Here is a 15,235-nt window from a genome sequence, read left to right as displayed (position 1 = left end):
CGCCCGGCTTGTTGTGCTAGCCTGCTGGATTTTAAACATTGTGTGCGAACATTTCAACGACGGTGTCGAGCCCCAGTGGCTCAGCGATGTGGCGACGGAGGACATGATCTATATGCAACCGGTGTGCACCACAGATGCCGACGCAGACAACGGGCAGAGCGTCAGGTGCGCCATTGCGGGATATCTACACCAACGCTCGAGGCAGCTGGTCTAGATGAAGAGATCAAGTGGCTGCTCTTGTTTGCAGTAGCAGAAAGACCAAGACCACAGGCCCAGAGAGCTACGAGGGCCCTTTCCAGTGCCTGAAGAACAAAAGGCCCTTTTAAGGGCCAAACAAATCTGGCTTTGGAGCGTAAGACTTGCTGCCAACTTCCGTGTCCCAAGTGAAGTCTCATGTTTCGGTCCATTTGCTTAGCCTCCTGTATGCTTTCATGTGCCTTTATAACACAATTTTCATACATTTTAAGGCACTGACCACCCAAATATTAGTTCAAGCATCTCTCATAGCTACTATGTGCAATTAAACGAAGCTTATAAAACAATAGATCATCTGAAAAGGTTGCTGCTGGAGTACAAGAAATACCAGCACCTGTTCGGGAGATTCCTTCAACTGTTGCTTTCCAGGAGACTTGCAAGGAAAAAAAGTATGGGTGTGCGAATAGTAGAAATTCAGCTTGAATGAAATCGAACATTCCCAAATAGTTGGCAAAAGTCAAATGTATCATCAAATATTGAATACCAAGAATTCTATTTGGTGGCTCCATATGCGAAACCAATCAAGGGCATCTGGCATAACTTAGTGAAAAACTGGGGATTAGTGTAGGTCACCTAGGGACCTTGAGGTACAACCGAAATCTCAGTTACACAGCGCCCTCTCCGCAATAAGCCTCCGTCAGATTGCACACACCAGGTACAGGATTAGCTCCCGTCAACTGGGGATACGTAAGCAGACGTTCTGCTCTGGAGCCACCGAGGCAGCTACTCTTGAATGTAACATAAATGCACACCGGGACAGATTACATGGCAGTTTATGTGCACTTTTATTCATGAAAGTCATCAATACAGTCGCAAGCTCCTGCTGCACCTTGATGGCGGTTTCCTGCAGGACGATTTCCCGCTCGCGAAGGGCGGACTCTCTCGCCCTCGAAGCCTCAAAACTCTGCCTGAACAGCCTCTGATCATCGATCACCGTTTTAATGTATGCGGTGCTGGGAGCATGCGGCCTCTTCCTTTTTGTGGCCTTGGTGGCACGTTGCTCATGCCATTGACGCTGCTGAGCCCCGGCCTGCTGACACTTGTAGTGGCGGGGGTGCTGGCGACTTGGCTTTCCTCGCCGTGCAGCTCCTCTCTAGGTTCCTCGACGGGCTCCTCGACGGGCTCCTCGAAGTAGTCTGGGTTGACAATGCTTCCTTCTTGCATGTCGGAGAGCAACTGCGAGGAGTACCACACAAGTAGTTTTTCCTGCTAAGCTACAAGAGACTGCAGCAAGCTGTTAGGTGCCACCCAAAGCCATTATACAAGGGTACTCAAAAGTAACGGAACTCTAACCCTGTGTATGAATGCTTTGTAGTTGAGAATCATGATGCTAGGTATTCCTAGCATATATTTATATCCATCAGAGTGCAAAAGTGCTATAGCTCTATACTCTGTTTCATATACAGCATTCAACGCTCTCAAAGATACTGGCACGAGCACGGGACTTCTATTTGCAATTCATTTGGACATGCTTTCGTGCAAATTAAATATTCGATATAGCCAAGCTCTCGTGCCAGTACCTTTGACAGCATTGTACACTGTGCACGGAAAGGAGTGTAGCGTAAAATATTGAGCAGGTACACACAAAACAGTTGAAGATATTCGCAAAAACACCAGAAAGGACGATTGCTACGTCCGAGAGCAGAAAAACAGGAAGGGCCCGAGGTAGGGTAGGCGCCTTATCTATAGTATGCACCCTTTCTAAAGTATAGCCATAGTCTGGCAGAACCCCAATTTTTTTAAGCAGCCACAATGCAGAACTTCAGCTGAAGTTCTCGCATCAAGCTTTACCGCACTGCACCGTCACACGCGTGCAAAGTTTCGTCGCTTTGCAACGGTATGTCGAAAAAGCAGCCAAAGCAGAGGAGCATCTCGATTTGCTCGGTGGGCAATTTTCAAAAACAATTTCATGCATTTGCTACTGGCTGCCACTTTTACATTGAAATTGTTTGTTATTAAAAAATGCAGAAACTTTTCAGAGAGAAACCGCCAAACCTACCTACACTACTGCCGGTGTGGCATGGTTGGAAGCCATACTCTCATCCACGAGGGTCGTGTCATTAAGCGGGAGGGACCTCAACTGTCGGTTGATATCCCAGAAGAAGGGCCACTTCATTGCGCCGGAACCCGTGGTGGTCCCCTCCCTCAGATGTTTTCTGAAAAATGGAATTGCAGTGTGCGACAACTTTATGGCAAAGCTATTGATGTATGTATAACGGGAATTTTTAACTGGGATCTCTAAATCACGATTTAAATCATGATTTAAACCAAGATTTAAGTCATCTTAATTTTTATTTTCTGCCCTGACTCATACTACTCTCACGGTGCATGCAACTTTACAATTAGCTTACCGGTACGTGTTGGTCAGATTTTCTATCTTGTTGTGGACCTGGTCCTTGGTCCTCACGATACTGCAACGGAGCAGCTCCTCCGCAATCTCTTCGTAAACGTCTCCGTTACCCTTGGCGCGTCGGAGGTCTTCCATCCTGCCCTCCCAGAGCCGGATCAACGTCCAGGTCTCCTGAGAGGTCCATACGACGCGCGGTTCCCTCTCCTTCGCGACCGAAGGTCCCACTCCGTTCGACATGGTGTCAGTTCGCGCGCGTTCTTAAAACGACTTAAAATACAATAAAATCTATACGTACCACAAAAAGATTATATATATATACAACACAAGAATAAAATACTATAAAACGATGATAAAATATGAACAAAAGAAATAGAAGATGAGAAGGGTAAATGGCAAGAGGAATGGGAAAGCTAAACAACCGAAGTAAACGAGCGAGCAGAGGAGCGAGCTATAGCAGACAACGGACAGTTTAGGTGGTTTAGGCTCGTACTGGGCAACTGAGACCGCGAGTATATTAAGCAAATATATCACAAAAGGTGTGCGAGATATGCACGTTATAAGCATTTTTTTTTTCAAAAATAATTGCTACAAGCATTGTTTTCAATTGCATTTATATTATTTATAAAGTTTTATTTCAATTCGCGGAACTTGTGTCGACCGCTGTTGACGAAACTACACATTTACGAGCCGTAAATGAGTTAGAGAGAACTCAGTTGAGCTCGAATGTAATTTAAGTCAAATGTCATTTGAGTTCCCGTGTGACACTGCCTAAATGACATTTACACTGAATGTCACTGGGTAAATGTCATTTGAGGTGCCCGTCTCACAGGGGTATAAAAGTGACCCCCCCAAAACGGCAAAACACCGGTTTAGTCCCTTCCTTTTCTTTTAGTCCCTTTCCATTGATTCCTTGAGGTCGAAGTTTTGATCCGTTAAAAGGAGTGTTCTTGACCCTTACAGCGGGGCATCACGGACTAAGTTTAACTCTTTAGGGGATTAATTATGGTCCCTTGAGTGCCGTCGTGTCCATAATCGGGGGAGTAACTTTGATTCCTTTGAGGATCAACAATGGCGATTGGGGACTAACTTTTTTTTATTGGGGACTAAATTTTGCCACTGAAAGGAATGATATTTATAATGACGGGGGAGTAACTTTCGTCCCTTTGTGGGTCAATTTTGACCCTTTTAGAGATGAATATTACAGCAATGAGGGAGTAAATTTCGTCCCTTTGAGGATCAATTTTGAACCTTTTAGAGATCAATTTTACAATAGTGAGGGAGTACCTTTCGTCCCTTTGTGGACGAATTTTGCCACTTTTAGAGACGAATTTACTAGTAGTGAGACCCTTCAGCTGTGAAAGGTTTGTGGCATTGAAGAGCTTCCTATTCAGAAAAAAGTAGATTGCGCAACTTGTCTGAAAAGGAATTTCGCACAAAGTGTCTTTTCAGAACAGTTAGGTGTTCAATACTGCAGACCTTTCACAGCTAAAAGGTAGAAATATTGCAGTACATCTGAAACGCCTCACACCTTTATTAGGAAAAAGCAAGCCTGTTTTGCCAAACAAGCAGCATCATGTCCAACCCTAATCTAAATGGTAATGATGCCTGCGAAGACGGGATATCTTCGAACCTTCAGGCAGGCTTTAACAGCCAACATCACCATTTTACGAGAAAGTTGGACCAGGAATCTGTAGACGAAAATTCGCACTTTCATTGTGGAAATATATTTATTCTAGAACTACACAGCACTGAAAATAAAAAGCAATTGCACATCACAAGTATACAAAAGAAAATACTGTCATCTTGGCAGTGAAGCAATAGCCAGAATTTAACATGACTAGCATATATATAGGAGTGCACAATGGTTCTTAGTGCTGTGGAACGAGCCCGACAAATTGGTGCCTGCGCATTAAAAATTTAAGCATTCACTAAATGTGCATGTTACCTGTTGAAATTAAGGCATTACGCCTCCTTTTTGTGAAAAATAAGACCAACTTGCCAGGGCCTACAGTGGTCATGCTTGCAGAGTTAGCGATGCTTGTAAACTGACGTCATTTTGTTCCAAACACAGCAAGCAGAAGGCGATCCTTCATCTGCTCGTTGTGCCGATCGGGAGTTACAACCATTGCTAACTCCGTCATCTGCAAACATGATTGCTATTGACACTGGTCAGTTTGTTGGTATTTTTCATGCGAAGGGAGGCTAAGCTTTGAAATTTCTGCAGGAAAAATTCACATTCAGTGAAATCCTAACTGAGCTTTCTACATGCAGGATCCGATTTTTCTGGCTTGTTTCACAGCACTAAAACATTGTAGAGACCCTATATATCAATTAAAGAATAAGAAAACTTAGGAAAAACCTACCAAGAGAGAGCTCTTTCCAATGTTTTTTTCCTTGTGTAAAAAAAAGGACTATAAAAATCAAACACCTCAGTAAAAAAGAGCTCCCATCATAAAATATGAGGCAGTAAAATGACTAGTATTTTTATAAATAAAAATAAAACCTGGTTTGTGACTTTCAGGAATATGTGTGCTAAGAAAATCACTAGTATAGAGAGAGGGTGACCCAAGTCACCAGGCTCTATCGAAAATGGACCGTAAGAATCTACGCCTGTACATAGCAATCCAAACTTTTCGTCAAAGGTGCATTTCGCAGGTTGGTTTTTTTCTTGCAAAACTACAAAGTGTAGCTCTCTTTCTGTAAAAAATAGGGCCAAGAAACTTGACAGGGTCTACAGCGGGCGGCGACGCAGACGACCACGTCGAGTAGCGGACTGTGTTTGGCGTTCGTATTGATAGATGGCATCAGGAGCAGCTTCCGATGGTGCAGCCGACCAGCTTAAGAAAGCAGAGGAATTCTGTAGGCAGCAAAAGCGCTGAAGTTGTGCAGACGCATTTTTTTTTTTACTTAAGTTTTGCTTTTATTGTTTGCATTTATTTTTTAACCAAAGGTACATTTCAAGAAGCCGTCGCGATAGGGAGGTAGCGCCATCAATCAATACGAGCGCCAAACACACCCTGCTTCTGGACTTGGTCGTCTGCGTTGCCACCCGCCGTAGACCCTGACAAGTTTTTTGGTCCCATTTTTTGTAGAAAGAGAGCTTTGTGATTTTACAAGAAAAAATAAAGACCTGTGGAATACACCTTTGACGAAAAGTTTAGATTGCTACGTGCAGGCGTCGATTTTTACGGTCCATTTTAGATCGAGCCTGGTGACTTGGGTCACCCTATATTCACAAATTAAAAAAAAAAAAAAACAACTAAGAACCTGGCAAGGGTTTGACCTTCAGGAATGTATGTGCTCAAGAAAGTAAAAAGAATGTTCACTTAAATACGAATGCATTCCTTCAATGCATTACACAAGCACAGAAAAACATTCTTTTAATAGCATGTGTAAAAAAAAAAAAAAAAAAAAAAAAAAAAAAAACTTACGTTTTTTTTTTTTTTAACATTTAGGGTGGTCAGCAGTTTTGTGCCCATGCAGCCCAGCTCTGAGTGTTTCAGACCTACAAGTTTCGCGAAACAAACAAATGTAAGACGACATTTAACGAAGTACTGAAATCGAAAACCCATGCCAGGCAGAAACAAAGTGCCACAGCTTCCAGAGGGCCCTCTGCCTCATAGGCCTGATTTTCAAAAACGCACACTGCAGCGCTCTGTTGAAGTCGTGGGACACACTGCGATGGGATAGACTGCGGGTCACGTCTGAAACAAAAATTAAAAAGTGAGACAAATAATAAAAAGTCAGTCTTTCTAACGAAGAGAGACCAGTCAGTGGAGACGTGCCACAGTACCCTGCCATGTCATATTGCCACCTAAAATGACATTTGAGCAAAATGTATGAAGTAAATGCAAAAATTTGCCCCACGTAATAAACTCTCCCCCCCCCCCAAAAAAAAAAAAAAAAAAAAACATTTTTTTTTTTAAAAAGAAGTGTATTCATTATGCGAGTAAGTACGGTAGTCGAGACAACGCCATCATATGCCTGCTGCGATTATAGAGATCGTTTTACCACCACAAACCTTAGTGCACTCTGTTTGCATCAACATAAAGCATAGAACATGTTAAGAGCGTTGGTCTAATTTTTCACAGGAAGGGAGAAGAGACTGTGACTCGTCCGCACTGGTGATGTCAGTTCAGTCGTCAGCACTGCTACGTTCTCGAAGCACGTCGTCGGCGTCGTCCAACGAAATCAGACCATACAAATTTGGACAGACCTTCCCTTTAGCCAGAAACATATTTGGGAACTTTTTTCGACTCCTCTGTTGCACCTTACGATGCACTACAACGGATGCCGCGAGCCAATATAGCCAATTCAGCACTTCATGTGGGCCCCGTGACTTTGTGCCTCGCACAACCAGGAAGTCGCATTACACACTTCATGCTATGATTTCGCTTCAGTGGCTCATAGAATCTGATGCAGTACCCTGTTATGTGAAACTGAATAGAAAGACTGGATTTTATCAGAATATCTCACCGTCACACTGTCATGCCACTGTGACAAAGTAGGCAGTTTCAGAAGGCAAATATGGCTAAAATGAAAACCTAGAATATATTTTGTGACTTGCACTTAACGAGATACTAGAACAAAATTTTGGAGCTTATCTTTTGGTCTATGCGTGCTCAGAGGAGCAGTATCACATCGGACACACTAATATCTTGTTAAAAAAGACACAAAAAGGAATTTTAAAACAAATTAAACGATTAGCAAGGAGCACCTGGTGGATGTCGCTAAAGCCTCGTTGTAATGCCCGTCTAAGAACCTTGACAGGTAGTGACGATTACTGTCTCGCCTAGAACTATACATCTTTTGAACCTGACGTCATCCCGTCAGCTATAGGGGAAGCACAAGAGAAAAGGGGAGGGAGGAATCTCTTTTGTGTGTGTCCACGGCGTTGCTATTCTCCCTCTACAAGATTATACAAGATTAACCTGTCACTCAAAATTGACACATATGCAGCTTTGTGGTTAGTTGAGGTCAGAGATGACAGTAATGACATTACTGTAATGGAATTACAGCAAGTAAATTACTTTTTTGAGTAATGAGTAATGTAATGAATAACTTCTCTAGGCTAGTAATTTAGTAATGTAATGAATTACTTTCACGCAGTAATTCCTAAAAAAATACTCATTATTGTTAAAATTACTTTTGTCCTAAATGAGAAAATTTGTTTGCAAGCTTTAAGAAAGAAGAGAAAAATTATTTTGCATGGTGAAATCTTGTGAAAGAGCACGAAAGGAAATAGTCGACGGCCACCTAAGAGCAAAGCCTTGTACGAAGAGCTGGACAGACGCACAAAGAAGTGCTGGAAAGACGAAGGAGAAAAGCTTGCGTGTAGGCATCGCTGGAAGGCAACGGCTCACGAACTCCAGGCAGGACAGGTTCACGGCGTCGCGTCATCACGACGATACTATACTTAGTTCATTCCTAAGCTGACAGTGCTGTGGGAGCTGCAAGCTAATCAGAACCAATCAAACACGTCTTTTAATCCCGTATCCCGTCCCTTTTTCCGCGCGTGGGTATACGAACGAGAGCGTGGTTACGTGGCGAACGATAGACCTCTGGCTGCTCCAACAAACACGTAGCTTCCACCGTTCATCCCTAAGCTGACAGTGCGTCAGCTTAGGGATGAACGGCTCATAAACTACAAGGCGACGGGCACATCACCAGTGAGTTAAACATAATTTAAAACCTGAGAGGACAGGACAAACAGATCCCCAGCCTTGTACTTTCGTCAAGGTTAAACCGTAAGCTTCGACCATTTTGAACAACAAACGACCGGAATAAATAGTTAATTCGAAATGCCTTGTCAAAGCCCCGGAACGTTTCGTTCGTTCTCGAGCAAGGCAGGTGCCGCTCACGGTATTCCTCGCTGCCTTCTCTTGGGAAGTTTATTCGGGAAGAATCCTACAAGCCGATATCGCCCCCCGTTTGTTGGGTCCCCAACTCGCGACGCTTCTGCTTAGCAATTATTCGGGCCCTTTGTATGAAAATGCGCAAAAACTTGGACTCTTCGGGTGTTTCGGAAAAATGCTCCTTGAAAGAAATGACGCAGTGGAGGGTACAGACACGCGTTCCGTCTCCCATTTTGAGCGCTGAATAAAGCTGTGCGCGGGCTCTCCTCCTCTTAACTGCATCGTCAAGAAAAGTTATAGAATTAGATTGCGTCCGAGGCGGAAGGGAAACGCTTCACGTGAAGACTCCTTGTAAGAACGAGCTCCCATTGCCCGACTTAACAAACTGACAGGGACTACAGCTTCTAAATCAGGAAGACGAAAACATATCTCCTTTTTAGTAAGAACTTTCACCGTTGAATGAACAGCGAAACCGGTGAGTCGACTGTTTTTCTGAGTCACATCTAAACAAGCTATTCATCGTGTTTAACACTTAAGTCGTGTGCGCCAGCAAAATCACTGTTCAGTATGGTTCACTTAGAGACTAGAAAAAAGACGAAGTCGCGCGCCCCGTTCGGACGTGTTTTTGCAGCTCTGCAATCGCCCCTGACCAGCTCCGCAATCTTCGCCCCTTTGTGGGAACGTTCACCTTACAAGGACACCGACCGGTAGGGCTACCAGTGGACACAATTCTTGCCCCGGTCAGTCGTTTTTTCTTCAAGACCTGGGACTTTTCCTTCCTGGCCGTGGGGTAAAAAGCTAACCCTAACGCTTCGAAGGCCGCCGATACGGATCGGGGCTACGGCTCCATGGAACTGAACACGGGAAATGGGCCGAACAGTACGGCCAGTCAGCCACCGCAAACCAAGAGACCCGAAGCTCAGGCGGGAACTGCAAAGGAAAACGCCGAAACTTCGAGAACTGCCACGTCCACCGAGCAAGTCCGAAACTATAGCCAGCAAGATGTCTCTGAAGGCGTACAGGACATACCAGTACTAGCACATGAGGGGGATCCCAATTTTTCTTGGACCGACGTTGTCGGGAAGAACACTAAAAAGAAGCGGGCCCGCGCCGAAAGACTACAGGGCAACGACCCAAGTACGTCAAATCGGCAAATCAAAAACAACAAAATGACGACCGGCAAGGGCGATGGCGGGAAAGATGGCGGCCCTCCAACGATTCCCACCTCGACCTACAGGAATGGCGGCCACCGGAAATCGAAACCCAGGAAGGAACTTCTACCTCCGCTTCCGCTGGATCACTACAAAGTAGTGATAAGACCCCAAGAAGGACTCACCGTCTCGAATTGGTCCGCTCTCGAAATATCGAAAGCCGTAACCACCGCAGCCAAACTAAGTCTCGAGGAGCTTGCAAAATCCCGGGTCCGGATTCGAAAGGAGCAGAATATCATCGTCCTGAGTACGCCCGACATCGACCCGGCGAACCGAATGGCCAAAGCAAAGACCATCACGCTCAAAGACCGACAGTACGAAATAGCTGCGTACAAAGCTGCCCCCGACAACTCCTGCAAAGGAGTCATCTCCGGCATAGGCGAGAAATATGCGCCCGAGTACCTCACCGAAAACATCCGAGCAATTAGCCCAACGGGTCCCGCCGTTTTCTACGCCAGGATGATGGGGCAGAAGGACTCCGTTATCATCACCTTCCAGGGACTCCAGGTTCCTCGACTCGTTCTCCTGTGCAGCGCGGAATACCATTGTCGCCCCTATCTACCTAAGGAGCAGGTCTGCGATGCCTGCCTCGGCCACGGACATAGGAAAGACGTCTGTCCGCATCCCGAAAAAGGCAGATCTGCGACTTGCGGTTGCCTCGGAGGGGCCATGGAGGATCACGTTTGCTCTCCTCACTGTATACATTGCGAAGGGAACCACCCCTCCAACGATCCGCAATGCCCAGCACGACGCAAGGCGCCGTACAACAAGGCCTGGATTCAAAAACAACAAACACAAAAGGGAAATCTGCAACAGACGGAGACCTCCAACACTCAGAACATCCAACCCGATACCACCTCGCAACGAAGAGAACTCCTACCACCGACAAGAAACTCTCAAGCCCACTGGCCGGCACTGGGAGCCGGGGGATTCGAGACTCCAAACCCATACGCTCTCATTGCCTCGGGACTAGAAAGTTACGCTCGAACTCTGGCCCAAGCTCCGCACCCAACGCAAGGACGCATCGTTGACCCGGCGGACACGGGACTGTCGGGCGGGAACCGAGGGCAATCCCGGTCTAGGAAAAAGTCCCAAGTCAAGAGCCAGCAACAGCCGCAGGAGCTGCCCCACCTATTGCAGCAGCAGCAGGGGGGAAGCAACCGGCAGGGTCCCTCAGGACTCACCGCTGTCAATACTCAGGGGAGCTGGGACGAACGGCCTTTCAACCCCCCCACCCCCGCTCCCTGAAATTCCTTCTCTTCAACCTCCCAAATTCCTCCTGCCCCGGTAGTACTCGGTGACTCGGAAACTCCTCGTCCGCCGCCCGCCAAACGCGCCGCGCTCGACTCTACGCCCGAGAAAGACGATCTTGAGAATCGTTTAGAAAAATACATGCACCAAATCCTTGATCACACTCGAAAAGAGATGCAGTGCGGACTCGAAGCCTTCGAAAAGCACATTGAGGCGAAATTTCAAAGGCAGATCGAAGCCCTTAGTGCCCAACTAAACAGCATGATAAGAAACGAAATCCAAGCGCTGATGCATCGTCTTCAATCACGTTTCGGCGGTCCTTGTCCAAATATGTGCGAGGGCCCTCAATGCTCCTACCCCCCGGCCGGGCCAGGAGGCTATGCCGGGCCTAGACCAGAGCCGATTGCCGACGAACCCTCCGTAGATCCGAGACTCCAGCCAAACACTGAAAGCCCTCCTCCCCCGCCTCATCAAAACATAATCAACCAACAGCACTTCCAGCAAGACCCTGCATCGCAACTGACTCAAATTCTTAATCTTCAGCATGGACAGGGCAGCCCCCAGTAGATCCGATCAGGCAACTTCTAAAACCGCGCGAACCGGTGCGGCTCGGGTGTGGCAGCGGAACTGTAGGGGGTACCGCCGCAAACGCGGGGCCCTTACACAGTTTCTCGCCACACAAGAGCAGCTGCCGGATGCTATAGCCTTACAGGAAGCGGGCTGCGTACCGTCCCTGTCGGGCTATGTCGCCTTCTGTCAAGAAACAACTAGCGAAGAAGAAAACCCTAGAGTTTCGACCCTAGCATCAAAACATATCCCGGTAATAGAACATTCGCTAGAAACCTTCATACCATACGTCTTCCTCGAACTCCTGCCGCAGAAGAGGGGCCACTGCAGTTTATTCCTGCTGAACGTGTACAGCTGTCCGAGCAAATCCAAAGACACGTTCAACGACCTCTTCCGAGATGCACTCCGCATAGCCTGCCCAAAAGACAATAATCTTCTTATAGTAGGCGACTTTAATGCAACACATACCACCTTAGGATACGCTAACGCCTCTGCAAAAGGGAGGAAGCTGATGGACGCCATCGACGTCTATCGGCTGACTCTCCTGAACGAACCCGACCAGCCGACTAGGATCGGCAATAGCATTAGTCGCGACACTTGCCCCGATCTGACACTTGCCAGAACCCGAGATAGTTGCAGTTGGACGAACCTTGGGGAGAGTTGGGGCTCAGATCATCTCATCCTCGAGACCGAAGTGCCCGTTCAACTAAATCGCAAGCGAGGCAAACCGCAACGCCTCGTGAATTGGGACTCGTTCCGACAACTCCGATCGGCTGCGGCCAAGGGAAACCCCATAAGGGGGGATGAACTAGCGTTGGAGCGATGGGTACGACAAATCCAGGAAGATGTCGAACGGGCGACCAAGACGATCCTAACGACCGACAAGGCTTCCGTGGTCGACCCTCACCTTCTCCACCTCTGGGAGGCTCGTCGCAGCCTTACGAAGAGGTGGAGACGACAAAAATACAACCGGAAGCTTCGGGCGCGCATTGCGAAACTCACGCAGGAGGCCGGACAATACGCCGAAGAGTTAACTCAAACCAATTGGCACAAACCCTGCGACCAGCTGCAGGGTACCCTAGGCACAAAGCAGACCTGGAGCCTACTTCGTACCCTTCTCGATCCGACCAAAACCAAAGTCGAATCGAGCAAAGCACTGATAAAACTTCTGCACTCCCTGCCCAGAGAGGAAGGAGACCGGCTCTGGGAAACTCTAATAGAGCGGTATATCGCCGCAGGCCCTAGACCCGAGTACCCATCGTACCCGCACAACGAAAGGGATATCCCTCACCCACTAGACGCTGATATAAGCGAGCAGGAGGTCCGGAACGCTCTCCAGAACATCACTCGAAACACGGCCCCAGGCAAAGATGGTGTTACGTACAGGCTTCTTAGGAACCTGGATGACGACTCGATCTCAGCACTGACTGGATACTTTAACCAAGTATGGACCACTGGGGAGCTCCCCAAGGAGTGGAAGCGTGCAGACATTTCGCTAATCCCCAAGTCAGGCAAACCTCTATCACTCCAAAATCTCAGACCGATCTCTCTCACCTCCTGTATTGGCAAATTAATGGAACACATCGTGCTCCGTAGGCTCCAACCGCATCTAGAATCGATTGGCTTCTTCGCTGATTCAATGTTCGGCTTTAGACCGAATTTCTCCACTCAGGATGTTCTTCTGCAACTCAAGAAGGACATCCTAGATTACCCCGGCACGGCTCAGACCAGGGCCGTACTGGCTCTGGATCTTAAAGGGGCCTTCGACAACGTATCGCATGACACCATACTCGAAGGCCTAGCCCGTGCCCGATGTGGGAGACGAACGTACGAGTACGTAAGTTCGTTCCTCAAGGACAGGATCGCCACCGTAGGGATAGGAGACCAACGCTCCGGTCTCATACTCCTCACCGGTCGAGGAACCCCTCAGGGCTCGGTCCTCTCGCCCACTCTCTTTAACATCGCCATGGCGGGGCTCCCCTCGATCCTAAACAACATCCCGAGAATTCGACACTCACTATATGCCGACGACATTACCGTCTGGGTCGAGAGCGGCTCGGACGGAGAGATCCAGGACGCGCTGCAGACGGCTGCAGATGCTACCCAGGAGTACGCCAAAGCGGCCGGACTGTCTTGTGCTGCTGACAAGTCGGAACTGCTTCTGATCCGTGGTATGGCTAAGCTCAATATCAACGAGGAGATTACTGTCTCCATCGACGGCAAACCAATACCGAGCGCAAAGAGACTCAGAATTCTAGGCCTCCAACTACAAACAGACGCCAAAGCGTCGTTTACTGTCCAAATGCTGCGCAAACAGTGCCTACAGATTGCCCACTTGATCCGAAGAGTCACCAGCAAACGTAGAGGACTCAAGGAGGGAGACACAATTAGGATAGTTCAGGCTCTTCTGGTGAGCCGCATAGTCTACCACGCGCCCTTCCAAAATTTTCGCCGAAAAGAAATTGATGCCCTTAAAGCCACTCTTCGCATGGCGGTCAAGACGGCCATCGGTTTCCCGCAACACACGTCGACCGAGCGCCTACTCCAACTTGGCCTTCACAACACGATAGAGGAGCTGACTGAGGCACAGTCGATTGGACAGAGAACCCGGCTTGGCCGAACTAAGGCCGGCAGGGCTCTACTTCGTAGACTGGGCTATCGGACTCCGGCATCCTCCCTTGACGAGGGAGGGCAAAAACCCGCGCCTCCGGCAATCGCCGCGAGAGTTCGGGTAATGCCCATCCCCAAGAACATGCTCCCGCAAGTCAACGGGGGCAGGAGACTCGCAAGGGTCCGGTACCTACGTAGGCGATACCACGGAGACCCTGACGTACTTTATACGGACGCTGCTTCCTATTCTTCACCCTCGAGCGGCAAATGCATCGCGGTGCGCGACTCGGACGGCAGGAATGGAACTTCGGCATCCCTGAGGGGCGCTCCCTCCTGCGCTGAGACCGAGGAAGCGGCGATAGCTTTAGCCATATCGACCACCCAGTATAGAGCAGAATTTGATTGCAATACCACCGTTACCATCATAACTGATTCTCAAGCCGCGTGCAGGGCCTGGGCTGGAAACTTGCTTTCTTCCTGGAGCAACCAAATTCTATCTAACCTCGATCACACAAGACTGCCTCTGGTCCGGATAGTCTGGACACCCGGCCATGCCTCCCTCCCAGGCAACGGGAGCGTAGACGCCCTAGCCCGCGGATTAACTATCCGGGCTTTGCATAGGGAAGGGACGACAGTTGGGGACAACACTAGCCGCGAGGACGAGCAGGAACGCGAAACACAGACACCGCACCTAGAAACCTTCAATCATGTCACCGGGTACTACCGCTCGCAGCGCAAAAAGTACCCCCCACCCCACAAGGACCTTAAAGGGACCATGAAATGACTTTTTTACTTTTTCCAGATAACTTTTACAATAAACCGTCAATGTTCACTGAATGCCGAACAGGCATCCGTTTTCGTCTCGGTTTATTAACTTCTACACAAAAAATTAATGAAATATCGACTTTTCCTTGACCGCAAAACAAGCCGTGACGTACGATGTTTCCGGAACCGGAAGTTCTCTCTGCAGTAGGAGATGGGAGCGTTAGCGAGTTGGGGTGCGCCGGTGGGTTTTACTGCGCCGATGTCACCGACGTATTTTCTGAATCGGCGCCTGTCATCGCCGCATCGCAGCTGAGCGAAATTCAATGAGATACGCTGCGCTACAGCGACAGCATGGGACTAGTCCCATACGC

At 48.1% G+C, this 15,235-nt stretch overlaps 1 pseudogene; it reads right to left on the bottom strand.

Annotated features, from left to right (window-relative positions):
• Positions 1 to 210: 210 nt before the first annotated feature.
• On the bottom strand, positions 211 to 6,842 carry LOC115322703 (annotated as a pseudogene).
• Between the last annotated feature and the right edge of the window lie 8,393 nt (positions 6,843 to 15,235).

Source organism: Ixodes scapularis, unplaced genomic scaffold (genome assembly GCF_016920785.2).
Source record: "Ixodes scapularis isolate PalLabHiFi unplaced genomic scaffold, ASM1692078v2 ptg003081l_1___fragment_2___debris__unscaffolded, whole genome shotgun sequence".
NCBI classification, from domain to species: Eukaryota; Metazoa; Arthropoda; class Arachnida; order Ixodida; family Ixodidae; genus Ixodes; species Ixodes scapularis.
This window is presented reverse-complemented; position numbering and strand designations above follow the sequence as displayed.